The 23,203-nt window shown below is 43.1% G+C and overlaps 1 protein-coding gene and 1 long non-coding RNA gene across 10 annotated transcripts in view; one reads left to right on the forward strand and one right to left on the reverse strand.

The window, feature by feature from the left end:
* PPFIBP2 (PPFIB scaffold protein 2) overlaps positions 1 to 7,588 on the reverse strand; it is a 205,714-nt gene extending 198,126 nt beyond the window's left edge. For 7 of the 8 annotated variants that reach the window (XM_090032755.1, XM_090032752.1, XM_090032751.1 and 4 more), the window contains exon 1: positions 7,361 to 7,467. The gene's annotated coding sequence lies outside the window, so the exon portion shown is untranslated. Of the gene's footprint in view, positions 1 to 7,360 lie in introns of all 8 variants that reach the window. The other variant, XM_090032754.1, reaches the window with a different exon arrangement.
* Positions 7,579 to 23,203, forward strand: part of LOC149871560 (uncharacterized) — a 298,900-nt gene continuing 283,275 nt past the window's right edge. For both annotated transcript variants that reach the window (XR_016440266.1, XR_016440267.1), the window contains exons 1-2: positions 7,579 to 7,804; positions 11,339 to 11,388. This is a non-coding gene — a long non-coding RNA (uncharacterized LOC149871560). The remainder of the gene's footprint in view (positions 7,805 to 11,338; positions 11,389 to 23,203) is intronic.

Consider the following 23,203-nt stretch of genomic DNA (forward strand, 5'->3'; position numbering starts at 1 on the left):
GCAGGCAACCCCAGACTTCTTAATTTCCACAAAGTCTGTGAAACCATGATTTAGGTCCAAAGCAATATGGTGTGATGGGATCTAATGTACGATCCCACAATCATACCTCCTGCCATGTCATGTGTGCATGGCAGGAGGTGTGACTCTGTAGATTGCACATTACATATGCAGATAAAAGTGTGATGGCATCTAAAGGAGCCCCCAGAAATCTCAGCTACTGTACAATAATACAATGACTCCTCTGTTTGGTGAGGAGAAAGATACACACATATACTTGACATCAAAATGGCACAGAGGACAGCAAAGATATACCTACAGATTGTCAACAAAACATGTTGCTGGAGACCTGAATGGAGGGACCCTCAGTAGAGGCCTCCAATTGTGCTGTTTGCTTTCACTAACAGGCTCTCAGGACTAGAGTTTATTGGCATCCTAGCATGAAAAAAAATGCCTCTTTTCAATTACATTTTTCCAAATTGAAGGTCTGTTTTTTTCTACGTGGTGGTTATACATGATGATCATTTTACTTCCCACACCCTTAAGAGATTTTTCCAAAGGTTCTTATTCAAGGCTGCTGGGTAATGAACACTTGAAAACCTGCCTGTGAACATGTTGCTGAAATCCTGTATTTTGCATAAACCTGGATGGGTACAGTTGGAATGGGGATGGTAGACTTACAAGGAAGGGTGATGATGATTTAACAGGTCAAGTTTCTCTTTGATATCACTTACTGGTGCATTATGCTATTGATTCCCCACTGCCTCAGCTGTGGGAGTCATTAATTAACATCTATGAAGAAAGAACATAAACCATACCCTGATTTATTAGCATGTTACAACTAATTTTCACAAAAGGTGAAAGGCAGTGGAAAATTTGGCCTTTTTACTTAAGGATAGGATGTCAATGCCAGAAACAGCGTTTCAAAACCGAAGGGATGCCTAATTGCCATTAAAAAGTTAGCTGTAACTGGAGTGAAAGCTCAGTTCCAAATCTGGCACGTATAGATTGCCTACCTACATTCCCACTGCAGTGCCAACCGCACTTGGCACTCTGTCTGCACTTACTACTTTAAAGTGGTTGTCCCAATTGTCATGTATACCAGGAGGGACTGTTTTCTATCTCTATGAACAGTTAAACAATTTGAGAGCTTTTGGAACGGACACATCTATATAAATAGATGCCATTTCCAGAGGGCTAGACAGACACCTTCAGGGAAAAGCTAGAAGCATGCCTAATATTAGAACTAGCCTAATACTTTCTGATTCACAATAGCGCTTAACCATATGCTTCATTCCCCAGAGAGAGCATGGTTCCAGTGGCAAATGATCTTGTTCTTCAGTAGGAAGCCTGTGTTCACACACCTTTTTTCCCCTCCATAAAAATCTAATATTGATATAGCTGCATTTTCGTCAGGCATGAACAAACATTCACTTGGAGCAGTTTCAAAAGAGGTGGAGGGTCTCTGTTCAAGAGAATGCAACAGCTGTTACACTTAAATTTGTACATGTGCACAAGCCTATAGCGATACAAGTGAGCTAACTTGCCCCAACTTTAACCCTGGAGGAGGCAGTCTTAAACTCCGAGCAGTTTTACTGTGTCTGTATCATACAGGCTCCTGCACAGGTAGCAGTGATTTTCAACTGGGGTGCCACAGCACCCTGAGGTGCCTTGAGATCTTTTCAATTATGCCTTGGGGTGCTATACAGTGTTAGCACCTTTGGGTATCCAAATATGATTCACAAGATAAAACACAGAGATTTCAAATAGGTGGGCTTGCTGGGTTTTTTGCAACAGAAAACCTATTTGATTATTTTATAGACTAATGAAAACTTAAGCCAGCATTTTGCAAGGAATGCCTTAAGTCTAAAAAGGCTGAGAACCACCGAGTTAGAGTGTAATAGCTTCCGAGTAGTCTGGAGCTGCAGATCCATATCCCCTTCTGAAACTATTTGAAGTAAGTATCTGTCCCTGCCCACAGAGTTGCTATTCAAAATTCTTGTCATCAGGTGCTAGTTAGTACACCGCACTGGACAAATAAATAAATAGCATTATGACAATTGCTTTAACAAAAAGCATCTCTGAACTGAAGGAGGGTAAAGTCAAGAAGTTAACAATGGCGTTTAATTAATAAACTCCCTGCTGTGATGATTTTAATTCACTCCACCTGGACTTTGCAGCAGTAAATAAATTTGCTTTATGCTGCATATTATGGCTTAAATGGATTACTCCATCCACAAAGTTTGGTAAATTAATTTGTAGAGCTTCACCTGTTCCTATAGCAGACCTTTCCAGGGGGCTGAGAAGTCCTCTCCTCTGAGGCGTGTACACTTCTCTACTGTCTTTCATGTAGAAAAATCTGTGCGCTTTACCAAAGTAACCCTTTCCCCAGGTACTTAACAGCATCCAACAGGGCTGACTGAATTTAGTTATTTAGTCAAAGAGACCCTAAAATCTACTGCTTCAAGTTCCCAGGCAGAAACTGGGGAAAACTAAATAGACTGTCTCTCTGCATATCCTTAAGAGGTGAAACATCCCTGCTCACAAGCACTCCAAGACTTTGCAACCATGAAAATATTCGAATGATATTATACTTGGGAAAACACAGCCATCAACTACATATACAAATAAGGAATGAAACAACCTGTGTGTTCAGTTACTTTGCCAATAGTCTAATTCTTTTCCCCGTGTACTGAAGAAAATGTCCCAAAGTGATAATCCTTGGGTCACAGTAAAATGACCCACCCACCTAACCTCTTTCCCAGTTTGGACCTAAAAGTAAAGGATAATGGTTTCTTTGGAACTAGAGACAGACCTACAAAGAAGTTTCTTGCCCAGCATCACCTTATCTAGCTCACTGTTTCAGCTTTGTTGAGGTGGTAGGTAAAAAAACTTCACATGAATTCATCCAGTTCTGTTGCCATATTCAGTACTGCCCCTCAGAGAAAAGACTTCCTTCAGTCTGCGTCATGTCTTACTTGGAGTCTCTTCAAACGAAGCCAGCAGCACTTTTAATCTAAGAGGAGAACCCTGGTTTTTTCAAAGTCAATTCTTTGCCATAGGATAGGGGCACCAATCTCCACACAAACCAAGACCAGTTATAGTGATGCTGTGAGCTTTACAAGTTTGGTTGCTTGAAAAAGAATGATTCGTGAGGAAAGGATTTTTGTGTGGTAGCTTTTACTAGACCAGCTGCATGGTTGGGATAAATTTTAGACAAGCTTTCAAATGCAGGACATTCAAAAGCTTGTCTAAATGATCCCAACCATGCAGTTGATTCAATTAAAGACAGCACCCACAGAAATCCTTGCCTTTCACATATTTCTTGGACCATCACCACCACACCACTCCAACACTACCACAAGAATTGTCTTTGCATTTAAAGCTTCTGGCTTTCATGAGCTTCTACACAATGAATTGTTAAATAGATTTTTATTGCTCCTGTGGAATGGCTTTATAGGAAACAAAACAAGCACAAAGTACAATTCTTTTTCCTACTTTAACAAGAAAGTCTAAGAATACCGAGCTAAAGCATTTAAAAAAATGATGGCACTGCTTTTCACCATTTAAAAGTAGCTACAGACAGTCCTCAGCTTACAACGTTTCGAGTTACAATGTTTCGCACTTACAACATTTATAAATTGACACTGTTTCAACTTTATGACATCAGTTTTGACTTACAATGCTTGATCTGATGTGACGCCACACTAGCGAACAAGTTCACAGTGTCGCTCATCTCCCTGGAGAAATTCTGTCCAAACTTTCTTGGACACTTCCTTTAACGAAGGAGACAAGACTCCAGAAAAACCTGCAGGCAAGACTCCTGAAAAGACTCCAGCCAAGAACCCTTCAAAAAGTCCAACTAAGAGCCTTTCAAGAAGTCCAGCAAAGTCACCTCAAAGAAGTCCTTCCAAATCAATATGATTGCTATTTACAATACAAATATCTATAACTGAGCTACATTAATGTGAGTAATATATCGTGTACAAACTTCTGGGGTCTTTTTGGTGAAAATAGGGTATTGGGCCTTGGTTCAGGAACCAAGCACCCCATTTATAACGTTGTTTCTTATGAGAAAATTGGTTCCGAGTTACAACATTTTGACTTATGACACAATAGGTTCTTGAAAACCGCGTCTTAAGTCCGAGGACTGCCTGGACTTAGAAGCTGAAAGAGAAGATAAGAGAGATTCTTTTGTAATAAGAAAATCATGCAGCTAGACTAAAAAACCTCTTATCACCTCAGTCGTGTTAGACAGATCAGGAGAAAAGCTTATCAGTCCTGGAAAAAATATGGTCTAAATTATTTCTTCAGGCAGTTCCTCAAAATGACCTAAGTTGATAATAAAGAATTGATGATGCACCATAGAAAAAGGCTGACAAACAGAAGAACATTCAAAAAAAATATATCAGCAAAAAGGACTGAATGCTGGATTTTAGTATTAAGGAATTAAGTATTTAAATCTCAACTAATGTTAAGATGCAATAAACTAAATACATGTACACTGGCTAATTGTTATTATGGAGAGGCCAAGTGGTGTGGAGGGGACAACATGAAACAACCTCCAAGTATTTGAAGAGCACAACACTCTTAAACAAAATACTACCAGAAGAGATTTCTGAAGCCTTTTGCTTATCACCTTAGACAAGGGTGAGCATCAAACATTGGTTTGTTTCTGTATGCGATTACTTTTCACCCATTGTTTTGTGTTTAGAAAATACTGAGAAAACTTGTTTGACAACCTGTATTGAAAGAAAACAGTGGCTATGTTTGTGTGACAAACTGACTGAGGTTTGGTTTCGTTTTCCCCCCAATCAAAACTTTAAAAAAATAAGGCATTTCTATTCATTTGGATGAATATGGAACAATTTAAATTTTATTTAAGGACATACAATAGACATCTGAGGATGTGATGAAATCAGCCAAGATCCTGTAAGTTTCTCAGTTTAGGGGAGCTTTAAATCCTTAGCAGAGCTCTAGTTTTCTTCAGTTTGATTCTTTTGGGACTCTAAAGGCACTTTTCTGATGGAGGAGCACATCCACACAAGGATTTGAGGCAATTTAACTGCACAGGTTGAGGCTAAACTGACGACCAATTTAGTCTGAGATATGACTTGTGTAAACAACTGTCCTGCTCCTGTTTTGATACATGCAGCTTAAATAGTATTAATTAATGAACCAAAGTATTAATTTGGATACACCACTGATACCTTATGCGTGACAATGGCCTTGTCCATCTCTAAGATCTGGGGTTTACTGAGAGACAAAAATACTCAAATCCTAATCAAACCAGTTGTCTGTTAACAGCCTCAGCCTCAGTTAACAGCCTTAGCTAACCATAACTTTTCTGTCTCTTTGTAGGCTGGCACCAAGCCAGACACAGAATGAAGGTGGCAACAGAAGTAAGCAGAGATTAAGCGACTTGCCCAAGGTTACAAAGCAGGTCAGTGACTCAGTACCCAAGTCAAAACATAACCCATGTTTCCTGACCCACATGCAAAACAGGGCCTAAGCCTGACTCTTACTGATGCGTCACTCTAAAATCTACAGAGTTAAATTTGCTAGCCTGATTCTTATCATGATAGGTGTCATCTCAAAAGACAATACAGATATCCTTCTAGACTGGGAGTGAAGGGGAATTTGGAGCCCTCCTATATACAACCTTGTTGCATCAGGGTTGATGGTAGTCTTATGCAGAGTTTAGATAATGGGTTGTATACAAAGGAAGATCCTCTCTCAAGTACGTGGTTGGACTAGATGACCTTTAGAGGTTCCTTCCAGCCCTACTTCTCTATGGTCAATCTCTCTCAAGTTCTAAAAAACACTTGAATGCTTTTTGATTTTGTAGGCTCTTTTTCATATTGTGTATATATATGGTACCTCCCCTATCCCACCAGTTCTGTCCTTGTCATCACAAGAGTTTCAGACCTGTGTTCTTTAGCCAGTTCATTGTTACTTGGTATACTCATATATACAAATCACTCAGAAGCTACTGCTTCTTAATACCAAAAGCAGATGGTTTTGGAGGAGGTGAGAAAATAAGTTCCCCATAAAGTTCACCATGAGGAACTGGATACAGTTCAGTCCCCTTAACACAAGGGTAGCAAAATGTGCTGCTAATGGACATTTCAAGACATGAACAAATACTACAGTTGACCTTAGTTGCTAGCTTGCCTGATGACTTGCTCTTCCCATTTTAAAAGCATAACACTATATTGCTTTGGTAAATAATGACAGGAAAATACTGAATGTAAGGTGAGGGGGGGGGAAGGTAGTGCAACAACAATCCCCCTGCATAAAGGCAGGGAAATTCCCTGCAACTGTTCACATCCCACTGGCACCTACATGGAGCCTTGGATACCTTACATCCTATGTAGCAAAAGTCTGAACAGATAAAAGGATTCAATTACTTGTGCTTTGTAAAGATGGGGCAGGGGATATTTTATAGCTGTGACATCCAGGGCGAGATAGCCATATCATAGTCACCACTTGTGAAATAGGAGATCATCAGACAGCACCACACACTCCTGCCTCCCCCTTTCTGCTTGAGGCACTGGACTTGTATTAGTAACTACAGAACTCCTGAGAGAACGGCATTGGCCTATTGCAGTGTGACGGGGACATCACTCAGAGCAAGAAGGTTAACCCCTCAAACTGAGCCTGGGTGCCGACTTGGCCAGCTTATTCCTGTGGTCCTCTCTCGTGAGCATTTGTCTCCATTAGGGAAATACTGCTCAGACCCAGATTCTTCTCCGTCTCATCCCGACTGGAAGAAACAAACAGAGCAGGACCACACTGATGAATGGGCAGCAGGGCTGTGGCTTTGGGAAACCAAATTAAGGAAAGAGGCAGGTTTCTATCCCGTGCTCAGCTGAATCCAGCTGGTCTCTCTCTCTCCCCCCCTCCTGTGCAGTATGAAGTTTCATTTCCACCTAGGAGAAATTTTACAACCTTTGCATTCTTAAGGAAGGGCACCTGAGCCTGAAAGCTTGCAAATATTATTATTAATAATCATCATCATCATCATCAAGCTGGTTTAATCAAAGAGAATCGCCTCTACCAAGAGGTCTCCCCCCTCCGGACAGCTCTCCCCTTCATGTCCAGTCAACTGCGGGTTCAAGCAACAAGCACTGGGGCAGCGAGGTACACGCAGGAGCTCACCTGGGCTGCTGGGAGGGCACTTCCCACTACCGCCAAGTCCGCCGTGGTGGGGCAAAGCAGCAAGAGCAACTCGCGAGGAAGAGCCCTTTCAGGGAGGGGAAACCTGGGAGATGCCCGAGCCCCGCGAGGGGAGGTGCACCCCAGCGACCTCCAGCCCCGGGCAGAGTTGGGGTGCGGGAAGGGGACGGGATCTGCCACTGACCTCGGAGCCCGGCCGGGCGGGTAATGCAGCGCAGCCCTCCGCGCGGCTCCGGGGCGAGCGAGCGCCCGCCTGGCACCTCCTGCTCCTGCTCCTGCTCCTGCTCCTGCTCCTGCTCCTGCTCCCGCGTGACGCGCCGCGGGGCTCCGCGCTACTCCTCCCCGGGGTGGCCCCGGCCCGCCAACAACGCCGGTGCCCAGGGAGAAGACGCGGTGGCCCTTCCAAGCACTCAGTGCCCTTTCAAGGCAGCCTGGGAGCCGCGGGGCGGGCACAGCCCGGCTCGGGGCGGGGGGTGGAGCCGCGCTGCGCGGAGCCCGGGGCTGTGGTGCTCGTGGGTCTCAGGCAGAGCCTTGCGAGGGGGCCGGGAGGGGCCGGCTCCCCGCGGGCTCCAGGTGTGAGGAGAGGAGCGGGCAACGGCAGGGCGAGGATCCAGATGTGAGGAGACAGGTAGGACGAGGCTGGCACCTGCCCTGGAAGCCTCAAGAAGGAAACCGCCTGTATCTGGGGCCAGGAAGGTGGTTTCCAGAAGCGCTCCCGGGGGCAACTGTTCTTCTGGTCCAGTTTACTACCTGCCGAGGAGTTGGGGCGTAAAGCTCACCTTATGGAAAAGGGCCGCTTCTCCCTAGCTTGCTTCTGCAGCCGTATGGCTGGGGGCAGGTGAAGCTCGGGACGTCTGAACCCCCTCCTAGCTTGGGCCTAGGATGCCCACCAAGAGACTTTGGAAATATCTGAAGCCCCTGGTAGGGGTGGAGGAAGTTTGTCGGTTGTAGGGCTACTTATGGTTCTGCACTGACTCACAGATTTGGCTTGGAGCACAAAAAATTTCTTTAAAAAAAAACAGATCTTCAAAAGGAGCCTGGACCCATGCTTTGCTGGGGTTATTTGATCCAGTGTCAGCTTTAAGCTTAAGCTACAGATCCAGATTCTTTTCTGTCAGTACAAGGACACCCTAAAGCAATGCAAGGACACTCTAAGGGTGTCCCTCAAGAGTTTCAGCATTGACCCAGTCATGGGAGCAATTTGCTTGCGACCATCCACCCTGGAGGTGCCAAATCCAGAACAGAGCACTGGCCTTCGAATAGCAACACATGGCAGATGCAATGAAGAAACGCGTGGTCAGGAAAAAGAAAACCTCCCATACCCAATCCTCATCGCTCCCCTGCCTCTGCTGCAGCAGGTTGTTCAAAGCAAAGATCAGACTTATAAATCACCTACGCACTCATGTGACCTAGCCCCACCCCACTTCATTGTCTTCCCTTTCCCCGTTTTTCTCCTTTTCCTTCTTTCCCCTTTTCTCCTTCCCTTTTTTTTCCCCACTTCTTTTCCCTCTTCTTCCCTCCCCTCCTCCTGCTGGATGCAGCCATCAACACTCCGAAGGACAAACAACAACACTTAAGCTACAGCTTGCCATCATAATGTGAGGGGCCTCTAAATAAGGGGGAAAAAACTGACTCACTATCAAATTTTATAATAATCAGTTGGTAAAATTAAATGGGAAAATGACTCTCTAAATATGGATGTTTTTATTCTAATATGATAAAAATATACATACATTGGATTATTTTTATCATATGGGCCTCTTAAACTGGACGTACCTTAGGGCCTCAGAATGTCATAATTTGACACTGACTTGACCCTAGCTGTCTTTCCTGCCAAGAGCAAGGGGGCTGGATCTGATGATCTCACAAGGTCCCTTCTAGCCCTAAATTTCTATAACTCTCTGTGAATCTTCCTGCCTGGCTGCTTTCCTGCCCAGCCTTCTGCCAGGAGGTAGCCCTGCAATGAAGCAGCTGTTTGCAAGAGGGTGCCACTGGCTTCATAAAAGGCATGGAGAGGTGTCTCGCGTCTAGGAGGGTCAAGAACTGCAAGGCTACAGCTTGGGTTGTATATACCTGGCTAACTCTTCTCTAAGGATGCATCTACACATGCACTTTAATACACATTAAAGCATCACAAAAAACTATGCACTTTCACTAATACACATTAAAATAGGCTAATGTGCCTATTCTAATACCTCACAATGGAGGTACTAAATTTAACGTTCATTAGTAAAAGTGCAGTAATGAATGTGTAGAGGCGCCCTAAAAGCCCATGCTCCTCGCCACTAGAGAGAAAACATTTGTGCGTGGACCAGGCTTTGGTGCTGGGAAGCACCAAACCCAGGGTTTGTTTCTAAGTCTGTTGTTGATTCCCTGTGTACCTACAAATGAGGTGTATCACCTCTTTGAGGCTCAGTTTCCCCATCAGTGAAATGGGATAAATGTTGCTTCCTTTATCTCTCTGTAGAATCCAGGGGCTTATCTTTCCTCTTATGTTCCTCTTGAAAGCGGAGGAGTGGGGGAAAAAATCCTGGTTCCACCCAGTTCGTTTTCCCTTTTGGCATCTGCTGGCTGCCACTATGACACATGCCTATTTGACACATGTTGGTAGTGTGAGCCTTCTGTCTACAGAGCAATGGTTAGCCCCTGTCCCCATTAATAGTATTGGCCAGTGCCAACTGAATTTGTAGGACAATAAAAAAAGCATGGAAGGGAGTGAGGGCCACAGGTTTCAAGCAAGTACACCAAGCGGGGACCAAGCAGAGTATGCTGCTGCGTGGTACAGGACCAAATAAACTATTAGCTTCTTTTAAACAGGGAAGCTACTGAAAATGCAACAAATGATTATTTGGGACAAATGATAACAAAACAGAGATGGTAGTGACGGTTAAAGGTTAATAACTAGTGTACCAAGGGGACTGTGCAGAGCACACTGCTGTGTGACACAGGCCTATTTGTCGTGGGCCCAGGCACACTAGGTAAACTATTAGCTTGGTTTAAATAGGGAGGCTTCTAAAAAGGCAACAACTAATTACTTGGGACAAATGATAACAAAACAGGGTCGGGAATGACAGTTAAAGGTTAATAACTAGTGAGCCAGGGGGGACACAGAGCAGAGCACACCGCTATGTGAGTTACTGGACAAGATAACCTATGATCTGACCCAGTAAATGACAATTCTTATAGTCTTATCTCATCTATGTTTGGAAAGTCTGCCTTTCTCAGTGCTTATAGAACTTCACCACTGCCATACTTTGGGCTTTGGTGTGGTACTGAGCTCTGTACATTGAGGCAATCATTGCAGAACCAGCATCTGGGTTATTTGAACCTTTGCTTGGAAAAATACTGCAGAAACAAAAAGTATGGGGTAGAATTACAATGACAGAAATGGAAGTTTGGCAGATAGCTTCCTACTCTGTTTTAGTGACTCTGTGAATCTTCACCTATGCACATTAATACAGCAGATGAAATAATCAATTAAAAATAATTCAAGAAGCAATAGTTTTATTAGACAAATATTTCATGGTTCAGGTTGTTCTTATTGTTGCTCCTTGCATACCAGGAATTTTCCAGTGGTAACTTATGCTACAGGACTTTGATCCAGAGAAAATGGACTTTATCTCTTCACAGCTACAGGCTGACCCCTGCCTTCTGCCTGACTTCAGGCTAATAGGATTAACAACCTCTCTCCAGAAATATAGAAACTGAGCTGGCTGATGTTTGAAAGTTTAATTAGTATTGGTTAGTGGCATGATTATTGCCAGCATAATTAATACTGCTAAAAGCCCTAATCCAGCATTGTTCTTGATGGTAGAAAGATAACATAAACCAACGTAGGTTATGCTGATTTTTTACCCTAAAATGTGTGCTGTTTTAACTATGCTGTAAGTGAAGTTTCAAGGCTCTCTACTATAGGCAGTCTCTAAGAGAAAAATAAAAGCATAGTTGGCTGTAAATGCTAGTGATGGAGGTTTCCAGTTCTCTCTAATGAGATTTTATTAATGTGTTTGCTTATTTATTTATTAATTCATCTAAATTATTATTTCTAGCCTCACATAAATTGGTGCATGGTGTGGTCTTTAGGGTTTGCTGATCAGTCACTTTGGAGTTGCTAATCCAGAAGCTAACAGTTTCTCTTGTATTGTTCTTGTCATCCAAATAGGGCGTCAAGCATGCATGGCAATGACACAGCTCCTTCACAGCATCTGTATGGTGAGTGCTTCTGTTCATGTTAGTTTTCTAGTGAGTTGACTAAACAACAGGGGACAATTAGCAGAAAATGAAATTTTAAAATGTAAGTAGTTGTAATATATATGCAAGGCAATTAAAACCATACTTTTGCTTTGCCTTATTACGAAGTCTTACTTCAGCCACTGAAATGTGCTGACTGCCATCAATGGATGACATTTGTTTAACTATTTAAAAAAACACAGCGGTATTTGAAACACTGAAAGGGTGCCATAAGGTGTTCTGTTCTTGGTTAATCGTCTGGCACAGGCCCTAATCCCAAAAACCCTTATGCAAGATTTTAATTTAGTTATATGGTTGTGTTTGCAGTCTTGGCTCGAGAGAGCACATACAAGAACAAAAACTTGTAGAAAGAACCTGTTTAGCATAAAAGAAGGAGAAATGGGGAATGAAACTTAGTATCTTTTGAAAGATTCGTACTAAGGGGCTAAAAAAAAAGTAGAATTGACAAGAATCCAAAGGTCTTACACTGATTTAAACTTGTTTTTGCACTGGATTCTTATTTTCCCTACCAAAGATTGAGAGGTGTGGGAGGGAGAGTATATGCACATTTTACCTCTGTTACTTCACAAAGTGGGACGGTGGTCTTGTACATTTATAGGATATTGGAAGAAAAGGAAATGGAACATCTTTTTATACCCAAAACAATTCTAACGTGGGCCTAAGGGATTTTGATGAATTTTAAATACAAAAAGGCTGGATGGATACTGTAATCTGTCCTAAAATTCAGTTATGGACTGACAAAATTCTGTTACTTTGCAAAGATAAACTGACAGCTTTCTGGCATCTTCAAGGTCTGCTGTTTCGTTCTGGCCCCCTAAGATCCCCTTCTATACTGGGAGTATGTGCCATGTTAGAAAATACGTTAACTAAAGTGTTTTAACTCATGTGATACAAAACAAGATTTCATTCTTAATGTGTATAAAAACAGTTGTGTTTAAAAGTTAGCTGGTTGTGATTATCATCTGAATTCCCTGTCTACACTAATATTAAAGGCAAGGATTTTCTGGATAGTCGGGATAGTTAAAAAGGCTTTTGACTGTAGCACTACACACTAACGTTAACTTATGTTTAATATGTGTTAATTGCCCTGTTTCCTAGCATGATTCTTTTTTTTTTTAACTCCCAGTGTAGACCTGGCTTCAGATGCATTCTGTCAAACTGCCTTGAATCCACAAACCCAGCTGTACTGGTTTCTCGACTAATTACCATTCTAGAAATATCTCCACATTCACTAAGAATGACTTGTTTGTTTTCAGTAGCAATGGAGACACTGTCACAAAGACTGTGTTGTATTAGGGCTGTACTTTCCTCTTCTAACAAAGAACCTTATTGAAAGAGGGTAGAACCTTGCTTTCCAAAGTAGGTCTATGCAAAAAGGAAGCTGGAACCCCCCAAAATAATGACTTATATGCTTTCTTAATCACCTCTACTGGGAATTTTCCCCCTTTCATTTCTGGAGTCACTGGAAAGTTGCCTGTAACCTATTGGGTGCTCAAGGTCAGCAATTCACTGGTAACCTCCAGAAATAACCAACTTGCCATTTTTAGCTAGTTATCCCTGTAGTTACATGTATGTGTTATTCTGCTGGTAAAAATTAATTGAGCAGAACTGACTGGTTTTTTTTTTCCTTTTCTTTCTCAATGTCACAGTGTTGCATTATTGGTCAAGATAACAAAGTTAAGAGGTTTGCATTTTTGTGGAGAAAAATTTATTGAATGTGCAAAGACTTTTTCATGTACTTAAGCTTTGCATGTGACTAATTCCTTTGATAATCACTTGCTGAATGACCATGGCCACAAAAATAGGGCAACCATATTATTTTTAAGGAAATCTAGGTTGGGTAAAGAAATCTCGGATGGGAATAGGGGCACACACACGCGCACACACACATACACACACACTCATGTCCTCCTCCAGCCTAGCACACAGCATATGCAGGGGAAATTGCTGTGCTGCCTGTCGGCCAGCCTGCCACTCAGCTCCTATGCACAGCACTGCCAAGCAAACGTTCCTTTGCCCCACAGTGGTCACTGAATGCCCCCTCCCCCTCATTCCCTGGCAAGGAAACCTCTGGCTGCTGCAGTGACATTTGCCCCCTGCAGTCAGCGGCCTGCTCTGCCCACCAGCTCCTGCCCGAGTTTGCGGGGAGGGGCAGCTAGAACCTGGCAGGCACTGAGCTGGGGAGACAGGAGTAAGGTGGACACACACACACATGTGTGTGCGTGCCTCTGCATCCTTCTTCCTGTGTGGATTCACATGCATGCACGCTTGTGGAGAGCAGCAGCCAGGGTCCTATCCAGCACATATGCACATGAGGGCACTGAACTCACCGAGCCCCAACCCCATGGTTCCTAGAAATAGTTAAATAAATGTCATCAGCTGATAGCAGGCAGCACATTATGGTGTCTGAAATAAAACTTTGCAGTAAAGCAGGGGTTTTCAACCTTTTTTAACAAGTGTACTCCTGTCTCAAAGTTTCAGCTTATTTACTTGTTTATATTTTTTTCTTGTTTTTAATGCTACCCATTATGTGATATAAGGTAGGCTATACTAATTAACATTAAATGCATTATTAATATATGCATTAATATAGATATAATTAAGGGCATGAGATATCTCTCTCTCTCTCTCTCCCTATCTCTCTCTCTATCTTATGCCCAGGAGGAGGGCATGGGGGGGTGTACCCCCCAGATCTGCATGTGGAGCAGAGCAGGCTGCTGCTGAGGGCTGGGCTTCAGGTGCTGCCAGGCTCTTCTCAGCAGGCGGCTGGGATGGGTTGGGCTGCCCATGGGGCAGGCAGTGGTGGCACTGGGAGGTGGCCTATGGGGGTGGAGGCTGTGGCCAGCCCGAAATTCACTGTAGCCCCCCCACAGGCCTCCCTCCTTGTGCCACTGAGCATAGCCCCGGCCCAGCCCCCACACCAGGAAGAGCCTGGCACCACCCTGGTCACAGCCCATAGCAGCAGCCCAGCCTTGCCCCATGAACAAATCCAGGAGCACATGCCCCCCCAGGCCCTCCTGGGGTGTGTGCAGTGGCAGGAGGTGCTCCTCCCTTGTGTCCCCCAGACAAGCCATGGCTCTGTCCTGTGCCCTGCCCCAGCTGTGCAGCACCTGCCCCTGACTTAGCCCCACTCTCTCCCTTACCACTGGGGCTTCGATCTGTACCCCTGCCCCCTATGCCCCTTCCCTCAACTATCCATCTAATTTCCTATGCAAGCAGACTTTACCCAGAGACTTAATGGCCTTGTTACATGGTAGTTTTAGGTGGCTTCTGAAGCTCTTAACCCCTGGATTGGCTGTATGTTGACACCTTTTAACTGGTTTAAAACACTCATTATTTGCTTTAAAGTTATGCCACTCCAGGGCAGGATTATCACTAATGTTCTTAATTTTGCTCCTGTTACATTAAGATGTGACCACTCCAGACAGCTGTTTCACCCAAATTGAAGTTCTTCATCATCCCAGGATGCAGTGGCCCCTACTGAGTCAGGGCAAGTGGGGACATGGGGGTGCAGTAGTGCTGTGCACAGCGCCTCAGTCCCAGGCACATTGGGTAGAGCGAATGCCATTGCTCTGGAGTGCCAGGCAGCTGCAGTGCCTCCCACTGCTGCTGGGACCAGCTCATACTGCTCCTATTTGGCCGAACAAGTTAGTCACAGCAGCGATGGTAGGTACTGCTTGCTGCTGCTGAGACCAGCTTGCTCTGCCTTGCAGGAGCAGCAAGCTGGTCCTGCCCCTTGCTCCTGGTCCTGCCACAGCTCACCAAGCCTCTAGTGGCAAGTCACAGCTGTGCAAGTGAAAGTCAGTCAGAGCAGGTTTTTGCCTTAAGGTGAGACAGGTCCACTAAGCCAATTAACATTTGAGCAACTTTCAGCATAAGGTTTAACAAGGCCCTAATACAGAAAGGCAGTCCTTTCCTTGTCTAATCTGCGCTCATACAGCTGATCATCAGTTCTGTGGGCATTCCACATGCACCTCTGGAAAACCTTTCTGAGCCCTGTCTGATAGAGAAACAGCAGTGACTTCATTGTGTTGGTAGTCTTTAGTAACTGGGTAAACTTTCAGCTAAGGATGGGTTGAAGAAGAACAACCAGAAAAAAATACTTCCACTATCATGGTGGACTAAGTGAAAGTTTATAGATGAATATTTTTGAGATGTTATTTGCCTTCTCAAAAAAAATACCTAAAGTTTTCTGCTGAACCTGATGGGAGAAGAAATGTAATAGGCCATTGATGCTGAACCTGAAATTATTTATTGTACTTTTTGCTCTCTGTGTAATAGTTTAGATAGAATACTGAACACTCCCCAGCAATTTGTATGCTTTAATGTCCATCATAGTGTTTTCCTTTAAGTAATCTCCTAAATGATGTGAAATACATGTCACCTTGCACTTTTACATGCTAATGACAGACCAACTGCACTGTGGTTGCAATAATTCTGTTAGGCATTTCAATTACTTGCTTGCAACATTACAGAACGTGCAAACAAAGAGAACCGTTTATCAAGCTGTTTTACATTTAACTAATTTAAATTATATTTGAGGCAGAAATAGCTGACCAAAAAGTAGGGAAGAAAAATAATAAGGAAATAACTCCATCTAGTGTTCAGTATTTAAATTAAGACTGGGATTGTGAGTATCCTTTCTCTGTCCCTTGCAGTGGGCTCAGACTGTGATGAGGACAAACAGAACACTTAGAATGTTCTAAATACATGTTAAACTCCAAGAGTCCAGACATCTATGTTACTTCACATGCGCTTAAACTTCCTGGAAAATTTCAGAAGCATGCTGGGACAATCAAGTACTATTTTGAGCTGGTCATCCTTGAATCAGTTCAATGTTATGTGTGGACACAGTATTCTGTGTTGGTCCTCCAGGTATTCCAAACTGTGCCGCTCCTCACCTCCCCAAGCCAAGTATGGCAACTGGGCTGCTCTGGGATGCAATTAGGACTCTATTGCCAAAAGTTCTATTGTCTACAGAGACCACAGTTTACAGGGGGAGGGCAGCAGAAAGCTTCTGTGTCAGTTTTACTTCCATGCTTGGGACCCTTGGACCAAACCTTATCTGCAGGGGGAAGAGGAGGGGTAGCCAGGGTCTATGGTGAGAGGTGCAAGCTTTGTGCCCCCTGCTTGTGGTGGGTGGGTGGTTATGACTGTAGCAGTAAACACTTGTCATTGCTGAGCACCTAATGGGCACCTAATAGAACAGAATGAGCATGGAATTGACAGCCAATGTGAAGTGAATTAGCCCATTAACTGTTAATTAATCCTCCCTCTATGCTACACTTTTGAAGCTAATCAGTGACATTCTTGGAATGAGTCAGGTGTTATGTCTGTCTCTCCCTGTAGGCACAGTCACACACAAGTTACTGCAAGGTGAAGGAGGACAGTGCTTTACAGTACTTCAGGTGCTCCACAGTAAGTGCCTGTAGGCATGCTCTTACCCTACAGTAAACAAAAGCTCATCTGAAATAGCTTACCCCTCAATGGAAAAAGACCTGTGCTTTTGCCTCTCTCTCTGACATACACATGGGTGCATACTTACATAAAACTGTAGCCAGTCATTTCTTAGCCTTTGTGCCTTACAAACCATTCCAACTAAACAGTATAGGGGCTGATCAATTTTCCTCTGTCGCCATTGCTTGGGCAGATTTTTCCTATTGTTTCCAGCTATCTTAATTCATAAAATATCTGGATTCTACCCTCCAATTAGACAGAAAGAAGAATGGTTAGAACACTGTCAATTTTAATCAGATATGTGACTGATCTATAGATCAAAGTCCTTCTGGATAACAGCCACTGAAACCTACTGAAAATAATAAGAATGGAAGAGGGCCTCCCTACTGCATCTTTGTGTGTGTCTCATGGGGCATGGCTGTACAAACAAGTTACTATGAGGCACATGTGAATAGGGCTTTACTGCATGCACTATGGTAACTGTCTTTACTGTGCATTACATGAAAAATAGTTTGTAGTAGTATACCAACTGAGGACTAAGGCACTGTGGATTAGATTGCATCTACCACAGGGTAACAGCTTAAACGTGAATAGTTATGGCAGAGCAGGTGATGTGCTTAAAACTCTGGTACTTTTTCCTCACTATAACATTTTTGTATATCCGTTTCTAAACTGGGCTGGTAGCTTTTTGTGTAAAAGAGTATATTTCTTAAAATTTCTTTCTATAAATTTCCCAGCAGAGGGCTCCTGTCTCACAACATAAGTAATTACACACCTGCAAACAGTGTTAATTAACTTTCCAATTTATTGCCTATAAACAGTTACAGTTAATTTTTAAAGTGCATTAATATCGTGCATGGTGATGAATATTTTAATTCATTGTAGATTTGACATAATTTGGGAAGACCTGCTGGGCAATGATAATAATAGTAACCACTTTCTAGTTCTCCTTTGTCACATGGCCAAAATACCACACAATCTCCCTTCATCCTCACTTAAAAGTTAAAAGTATTTCCATTCTTAATGCATTCTCCCATGTCTCCCCATCAAATCTTGGTGTGGATCTTTACTTCACATTAGTGGTGTGTTATATGCTTCTGCAGTATACTTTCTACCTTGCTGCTATTTCATAGCAGATAACCATTCCCCATCAACTGATCTTCCACAGTTGCCTGTAATTTACTTTAGTCCAACTAAAATGCTTGATTTGAAAACGTTCATGGACATTAGAGTAACGTTTTTGTTTTAAGTGTGTTCATATTCACACCTGTAAAGCAAGCAAAGCTCTTACCTATAATCTAACTCCCCTAAATTAACACTTACATTTAGACTTCAGTCCAAATGTTTGTATTTTCAGCTATGGGTTCTGACAAATACTGTTTGCTTCTTTGTGTTATTTCTCAATGAGAATGAGACAATTGCATTCACCAATTGTTTGCTTAATACTGCATAACTCTTGCTGCTTACCTCCTCCATAGCATGAACGACTGGTGCCTCCCGAGAGTGGGTGGGCACAATTTGTGGGTGGCAGCATTGGCAGCCCAGTGGCAAGAAGTGACTGTCCACAGAAGCCAGTGACAGCATCGGTGGAGGAGGCAGGGAAAGAGTGTTGTGAGCAGCAATAGGCGACCACCCACAGAAGCCAGTGTTGGCATTGGCAATGGCTAATCTTATAGGGGGCATGTAGCCCCCCCGCTCCGTACTCTCCCTACGAGTCATCTATGCTCCATAGTGTACTTCTGTGACTATGAAACAATTGCAGTATTCTTGGTAGGAGGTTATCTCTCTGGGTTCCTGGACACATGCAGGGAGGCTGCTCTGATGCATTATAATTACAGCGCATCAGAGGAGACTCAGTTGAGTCTGGTGGAGTGTATTAATTACCATGCTTCAGCAGACTCCAGTGTCACGTGTATCATCATCCCTGCACTGAAAAATGGGAGCCGGGAACTTTAAACTTTAGCTCATTCAACAAGCTTTAGTTCAAAGCACCGCACTGCCGTTTTTCAGCATAGGGACGCTGATATATGTGAGGTTCTGGGAACTTGGACCCATACTGTTCAACATTTTCATTAATGATGTGGACATTGGAGTCAGGAGTGGACTGGCCAAGTTCGCCGATGACACCAAACTTTGGGGCAAAGCATCCACGCCAGAAGATAGGCGGGTGATCCAGGCTGACCTGGACAAGCTCAGCAAATGGGCAGACGAAAACCTGATGGTGTTTAACACCGAAAAATGCAAGGTTCTCCACCTTGGGAGGAAAAACCTGCAGCATCCTTATAGGCTCGGCAGTGCTACGTTGGATAGCACTACAGAAGAAAGAGACTTGGGGGGTCATCATTGACCACAAGATGAACATGAGGCCGCAATGTGATGCTGCGGCTAATAAAGCGACCAAAATGCTGGCTTGCATCCATAGGTGCTTCTCGAGCAAATCCCGGGACGTCATTCTCCCCTTTTACTCGGCCTTGGTGAGGCCGCAGCTGGAGTACTGCGTCCAGTTTTGGGCTCCACAATTCAAAAAGGATGTGGAGAAGCTTGAGAGAGTCCAGAGGAGAGCCACGCGCATGATCAGAAGTCAGGAAAACAGATCTTACGATGATAGGCTGAGAGACATGGGACTCTTTAGCCTGGAAAAGCGCAGGCTCAGGGGTGATCTGATGGCCACCTATAAGTTTATCAGGGGTGACCACCAGGATCTGGGGGAACGTCTGTTCACCAGAGCGCCCCAAGGGATGACGAGGTTGAACGGTCACAAACTCCTGCAAGACCGTTTCAGGCTGGACATAAGGAAGAATTTCTTTACTGTCCGAGCCCCCAAGGTCTGGAACAGTCTGCCAGCAGAGGTGGTTCAAGCACCTACATTGAACACCTTCAAGAGTAAATTGGATGCTTATCTTGCTGGGATCCTATGACCCCAGCTGACTTCCTGCCCTTTGGGCAGGGGGCTGGACTCGATGATCTCCCGAGGTCCCTTCCAGCCCTGATGTCTATGAAATCTATGAAACTTTTAATTAGAAGGGGTCTTGGAGCTGTGCTAATTAAAGTGCTGCCCTATCTCCTGGAGCACATCTATAAATGCCCTCTGAGTTTTGTCTGTGCAGATAAATACATTTTTACCCCCTACCTTACCCATTTAGCTATTACATCGGTTTTCTAGGCAATCTAATCAGTTGTTCAAGAATATATACTCAAGTTTTGCTGTGAAGTTTTTACAAGGTTCAACTTTGCATAGTTTTAATGAGCATGATCTTTAGTTAACTGCTTAGATATAAATTCAGGAACAGCTCTGTGAAGTGTACTAAACCATTTTAAATGGGGCAGGATCATCCTCTGCTTGTTGGAGTTGTTGATAGCAACTGCTTTTTCTCAGTCCAGATCTGAACTGTGATTCAGAGGCAAGGTATGAGAGAGGTCCCTGCTCTTGCAAAAGTTTTAAGTGTTTGTAGGTTATGAATACCTTATTATTTTTGATAAATGATATGATGCTTTCTTATCTGCCCTGTTGCTTGAAAGTTCCCAGCCATAATGTTCACATAAGACCTGATTCTAGGTTTTCAGTGCACTTAGGTGTCACATCCAGACATGGGTGGATGTTTGTTTCCCCAGGAATAACTAGCAGTGGCGCACCTTATGCCACTGCTAGTTGTCCTTGGGGAACACCTGTGCCATGCATGTCTGGTGCATGGCAAGTCGCCCTGGGTGGGATAGAGGAATTTCGGCCCAGCAGTCTTACCTGGTTTTGGGCAATGCATGCTGCTGCCATGTACAGTGCTCCACTTTTTTCAGCAGGTTTTTTTGACCCCTGGATATCCTGGGGGCTTCCTGGGGCTGCAACCACGTCGCTTCTGCTGTGTGGAGCCTGGCCGGAAGCAGAATATGGCTTCAGCTGGCCAGGCTCTGGCTTTGGGCAGTGCATACTGTCACCGTGTGCAGTGCTCCGCTTTTTTTTTTCAGCGAATTTTTTTGACCCCTGGATATCTAGGGATTAAAAAGACCCTCTGCACTACTCCTTTGCAGCATGAGGAACAACTGAACATGGCATATGTTCAGACATGTCTGAGGTGCCACATACCATACGGCTGTGCTTTTCTGGATGGAGCCAAAAAGTTAACTAAATTTAGTGGAATTTTGGCTTTCCAAGGTATTCATGTCTGTTTCTTCCTTAATAATAGATTTATTAAAGACAAATAATGTATTTTGTGATTTTTTTCCTGTTTGCATAATATCATTTTGCATTATGGCAGAATGTTTCATATTATGAATATTGGAAATCACGATCTGTTGCCTGGATGTAATTAGATTAGATTAGATAAATGATGATTTTTCTGTTTTATGGATTGAATGGACATGAAAGCACTGCTAATACAAACATGTACAGATCATTTTAAATGTTTATTTTCATGAATAGTAATGTGTATGGGCTTTGTGTTTCACTATCCATAAATGTTTTGCCCGTAAAACTTCAGAAAGTCCACAGAAAATCAGCACAAAAGAGGCACATACATTATTAAAGCACATTTACTGAAAATTTTGAATTTAGATTTCCAAGAAAGTTTTGTATTATCGTGTACTAATTGAGAGTACAAGAAGGACAAAAGAGACTCTCCCTCATAGGGAACATGTGATGTTAAAATCAGCTGTAACATTGTGCAGCCTAAAACATCATGACTTTTACTGTGCTGAAGTTTATAGTGCTAAGATTGGGGATAATTGGGAATGGAGTTGGTGATAGAACCCAGTTCTTTCTGCTCCAAAACAGCAGGCCTCTTCTGCTCCTGGTTCTATTCTGTTTAGTAGTTCACAATGTGCAGCTTATGAAGCACAGTTATGAAATGTTTATTTCAATCAGAATTGCTTTGCGTATACAGGTGTACACACGCAGTTAATTCCAATACTTTGCCTGGAATCTGTATACATCCTTTATTGTATTGGATGAGTACAAGAATCACTGTTCTAAGCCAATAGTTTATAATAAAGCAAATTTATTCATAAAAAAGAAGTTGCATCTTTGGTTATTTGATGAATGAATTGTTTATAAAAGAAACTGCTTATCTTTCTGGGATCCTATGATCTCTGCTTGACTTCCTGCCCCTGGGGCAGGGGGTTGGACTTGATGGTCCTCTGGGGTCCCTTCCAGCCCAAATGTCTATGAAATTTATGAAATCACAATCTTATTGAAATTCCAAGATTGACAAAACATGTAATATACTCATGTACACCAAATACACAAATACAATTCATTTAAATGGAAACATATCATAGAGATTTCTCATCATGCACATATTACAGAAGAAAAGGATATAGTTTAGTCTGAAGTCTGCTATAATTTGTTAGAGCCTGAAAATAATTATGTACATATTTGCCTTTGATATCGGGGGTAGTTCTGCATGTACATGTTTGCAGGATTAGGGTCTTACTACCAGACAAGAGACCTATATGCTCCTGGATGTTCAGGAAACCAGTTTAGTTTGCTGAACTGGTCAAAGGAATGAGCATTTCATTACACTCGGCAATGTTCCATCACCCAATATGACTGCTGAAAAGGAAAATGCTAATGGGTCCAATAGGGGCTAACCTTTTCTATAATGTGCTGGTTCTAAAAATATTTCAACCCTAATGAAAATGCCCAAGGATGAGATGGGTGGGGGATATCAGGTGGTTGAACCTTGGTGCCAAGGAGCCCAACTAAATGTATTTGAAAGTAGACCCTAATGTGTGTGAGCTGAATTCATACTTGAGCTTGCCCTCATACTGAGAACTAGGTGCTTTTACTAAAGTTGACTTTCCAGTCCCAGGCAAATAATGCAATTAAACCTTTTAGTATTACTTTTGGTAACTATGGGTCAGATCATATGTTTATGATCACCAAAGTCACTAAATATGATCCTATTCTAGCTTTTGTAACAGCCAAAATTCTGCTAAGGCACCTAGATTCTTTATGGACTTTCATTTGAACCTTTTTGCATGGGCCTGAAAAAAAACCAACCTGGGCAACTAGACTTGGTCTGCTGTTCATGCTCAGAAGTAATCTACTGTGAGCACATAGGTATAAAGGCTCCACTTACACTTTATGATCCAATTCAGTTTGGTAATTCACTTACATTCTGACTAATTCTCCAGATCCTTTGTCAGGTAAAACATGCTCAGACACTGTTTGATGTTGAGATCAATGTGGTGGTGGTGGTGCTGCTGCTTACCTTTTGCTCACTAGCGCAGGTCTTAAGGCAGTTGTCAGGAAATGGGTTCTAGGCCCACCTCACCCTACGCAAATTTGAACTCACATTTCCTAATTCTCTTGCTTGAGGATATTTTG

This window comes from Crocodylus siamensis, chromosome 2, assembly GCF_052110815.1.
Source record: "Crocodylus siamensis isolate JL-2025a chromosome 2, ASM5211081v1, whole genome shotgun sequence".
NCBI lineage: Eukaryota > Metazoa > Chordata > Crocodylia > Crocodylidae > Crocodylus > Crocodylus siamensis.